Source organism: Oryctolagus cuniculus, chromosome X (genome assembly GCF_051225735.1).
Source record: "Oryctolagus cuniculus isolate XC-2025 breed Fujian yellow rabbit chromosome X, ASM5122573v1, whole genome shotgun sequence".
Taxonomy (NCBI): Eukaryota; Metazoa; Chordata; class Mammalia; order Lagomorpha; family Leporidae; genus Oryctolagus; species Oryctolagus cuniculus.
This window is the reverse complement of record NC_142888.1, coordinates 58565079-58569134: the sequence shown is the minus strand read 5'-3', so window position 1 is coordinate 58569134 and position 4056 is coordinate 58565079. Positions and strand designations below refer to the sequence as shown.

The 4056-nt window shown below is 38.3% G+C and overlaps 1 pseudogene; it reads left to right on the top strand.

The window, feature by feature from the left end:
- Positions 1-3085: 3085 nt before the first annotated feature.
- Positions 3086-3764, top strand: LOC100338275 (mortality factor 4-like protein 1 pseudogene; annotated as a pseudogene).
- The last annotated feature ends 292 nt before the right edge of the window (positions 3765-4056 follow it).

Sequence of the window (4056 nt, the reverse complement as noted above, 5' to 3'; positions counted from 1 at the left end):
TTAACCTGCTTTAACTGCTAGGCTGAATAACCACTCCCAAAGTTTAACAGTTTTTAAGAATTATTTTATTTATTTGAAAGGCAGAGAGAGAGTGTGTGTGTGAGAGAGAGAGAGAGAGAGCGAGAGAGAGACTGAGAGATCTTCCATACATTGGTTCACTCTGTAAATGGTTGCAATGGCCAGTGCTGGTCGAGACTGAAGCCAAGAGCCCAGAGTTTCTTCCAGGGCCCACGTGCATGACAGGGGCCCAAGCACTTCACCCATCTTCTGCTACCTTATCAGGTGCATCAACAGAGAGCTGGATCAGAAGTGGAGCAGCCAAGACTCGAACCAGTGTCTATAGGGGATGCCTGTGTTGAAGCCGTCAGCTTAACCTGTTACGCCACAATGCCAGCTCCAAGATTAGCATTCTTAAAAGATGTTTTATACTTCTAGCTTTGCCCTGGCAGTTCCTGAAAACAAGCAGATGGATTGATTAAGCAAACTTGCCAAATACATGGTAGCATTATTTAGAGGTGAATCCTTCAGAATGAAGTCTCAAATCCTTCAGAATGAAGTCTCAAAAAATCCTATTCTTTTAGATTCAGTTTACATTCGGTCACACAATATTAGATGTATCTCATCTCAGCATTAATACATTTTCTAGTTTTCATTGATACTTCCCTTCACTGAAGCAAAGTTTCTCTTTAACTGGACTTGCAATAGAGAAAAGGAGAGACAGTGACACAGAGAACAGTTATTTAGTATGATCTATATGTTTTACCAGAAAAAAAAATGAAAATGGAAGACAATATAGGCCTGATTTCAAATGCTTCCTGTTACATTCTTCGCTCTCATCACTTCTTACCCAACTTCCTCAATCTTTGACAGATTTCTCTCAATGCCTGAACAAGAACATAGGCAAGAGCCAATGTTTTGCCTTATGACAATCTGTTCAGGAGTTCACTTCTAGAAATATACTGTCTCACACATTGGGAACAACTTATATGTGATAGAAATCTATTGAAGTTCCATGAAGTTTGGTGGAATGAAAGTTGTTTTCTGTGTTCCAATATACATGTAAATACCATGAGTGGAAATATTGCACAATATCCAGGAGTTACACATATTTTATTCAGCAACTATTTCTGTCATTCCAAGTATTTTTAAATTTTTTTCTCAGTCTCATCAGCTTATTCACTATGTGTTCATGCTGACCAATAAGATAAAATGCTAGATAAGAGATGATTAGTAGTCTCATTCTGTGTGCAACTTCCAAATTACTAGTACTGACGGCCTAGAGTTCTTTTGGAAAGGATTAAGAAACCACTTTTTACTTCAGTGAAGAGAAAAGTCACGACTGACTGGTATTCTCTGTCAGTAATGCAATGTAGACAGTAATGTGTAGTGTAGTTATTGACCCTGCAATAGAAGATAATACACAATTATGCCTGGATTATTAAAAATTGAATCAAAATACACTTTTAATTTCATTTTTCATCAACATAAAAATACACTTATTTTCATTTCATTTAGAAAACAGAGAAATGGGGAAAGAGACACACAGAGAAATCTACCATCTGCTGGTTCACTCCCTAAATGCCCACAATAGCCAGCCTGGGCCAGGTGAAAACCCAAAGTCTAGATTTCAGTTTAGGTCTTCCACAAGGGACCCACACACTTGAGATATCATCTGCTGCCATGCAGAGTGTGCATTATCAGAAATCTGGATTAGAAACAAAGGACCCTGGACTGGAACCAGGCACTGTGATATGGTTTGTGGGTATCCCAAGCCACCACTTAACCACTGTGCCAAATGTCCACCCCTCCATTAACTGTTTGAAACTCCCTCATATATAAACTAAACATATTCATTTGAAGACATCACACAGTAGAATTTTGTCCCAGTGTTTCTTCAAGATTGGTAATAAAGTGTCATGTTCTAGCTATGGTAGCATGAATAAAGTCACCGCATTTAGGGAAATAATCACTATAGAATAGGAAACAAGAATCAATTTGATATACCAATAAATAAATTTGTACGTATAAACCTCTGATCCTAAAAGTATAATTTGGTATTTCCTTTCTGTCATGTTTTTTGTATTTCTCAATTATTCCTCTTGGATTTACATTATCTCTTGCTAATAGTAAAATTCTCAGTTTGTCTTCTTTATTGAATCTGCTTGTCCCATTTCTTTCCTCCTATAAATTTACTTGGTAAATTAAAACAGAAATTTGAAATTCAAATGTTGAGGATCCCAGGTAGTTACCAAAAGTGTTTAAATTTATCAGGGAGTAAGACAATAGGTGCTAAATTTACTTTATTTTATTACCATTGAAGTTAATACCTGCCTCATTATCCTGTCTATTTTTCCAGGATTAGTATAAGATCACCCTGGTCATATATAGTTCTTTTCATGACCATTTTACAACTTCTTAAAGCAGCGAGGTACTAAATTAGATTAATTATCAAGAAAGTTTCTCCCTCTTTAGAAGCAACAGTCATTGGTCAATCTCATGTATAAACCTTTTGATCTGACTGCCACAAGATAAGCTGTGAGGGGATGGACAAGAGTAACTGCCTCAACTAGTTGAAAGAAGAGAGAACTAATACTTTCGCTATTTTTTTAAAAAATTAAGATATACTTTCATATATATATGTATATATCAGAAAAAGATTCATAAACTTGATGTGGCTTGAGAAGGAGAGAGAGAGAGAGTAAGCTCCCATCTACTGGCTCACTCACCAAATTCCCTAATCAATGCTACTGGGCCAGTGCCAGCACCGTGAGCCAGAAATGCCTTTCAGGTCTCCATATAGGCAGCAGGAACTCAATCACTTGAGCCATCATCAATGCCTTCCATTATCAGAAAGCTAGATTCAGAATCCAGACACTCCAATATGGGAGGCAGATGTCTTTTGACTGCTAGACTAAATGACCACTCATGTAAAAATGTTTTATAAATCGTATTTTTGTGAATTTATATGTTTCATCATTTAAGGAGAATCTGCATTACTGATATGCTACAGGACACCTGCCTAAATTTCAGGAGGAAACAGAGAGAACTTCCGAAAGTCAGTCAGGAGCAACATGCAGAGGGGAAGATGAGAAGGGCTGCTCGAGGAGAAAAGACATCTGGTTTGCAACAGAAAAACTGCAAATGAAAGGAGCACACAGAAAACACCTGGAAATGGAGATGGTGGCAGTACCCGTGAGACACCTCAGCCTCCTAGGAAGAAAAGGGTCCTCGTAGATCCTACTGTTGAAAATGAAGAAACATTCATGAACAGAGTGGGAGTTAAAGATTTCTGAAGAGCTAAAACCATGACTTGTTAAGGCTTGCAACTTAATTACCCGACAAAAACAGCTCTTTTATCTTCCTTCCAAGAAGAATGTGGATTCCATTTTGGAGGATTATGCAAATTATAAGAAATCTCAGGGAGTATGTTGTTAATGAAGTTGTGGCAGGGCTAAAAGAAGACTTCAATGTAAAGCTGGGCACTCAGCTGCTCCGCAAATTTGAGAGATCCCAGGATGCTGAAATCCTCGCAGATCACTCCGATGTACCCATGTCCCCACTGTCTGGAGCACCACATCTACTGCAATTATCTGTGTGAATTGGAGTGATGTTGGCCTATGCACCTGTGGATGAGAAGAGTCTTGCTTTATTACTGAATTATCTTCACGGTTTTCTAAAGTACCTGGCAGAAAAATTCCACAGCTTTGTTCAGTGCCAGTGATTATGAAGTGGCTCCCCCTGAGTACCACCAGAAAGCCATGTGAGGTGTGCTCACTCACTCATGAATGTTTGCATCTCTCTAGACACATTTTTGTTCTTCGTCCTTCCCTTGTACAAACGATGTACTTTGAAGATGCTAGTGTATCACAGAGTTGATGTTTGTTTTCTGTTTGATTTTAAACAGAGAAAAGAAAAACGGTGCAGCTCCTTTTTTTTCTTTTCTTACTTTTTTCATTTCGAAGTTGCTACCAGTGTATTCAGTAATGGACAACAGAGGGACCTGATGTGGAGTGTTTTGTTGCCTAGTTGACAAAGCTGCTTTGGAATGCTGGTGGT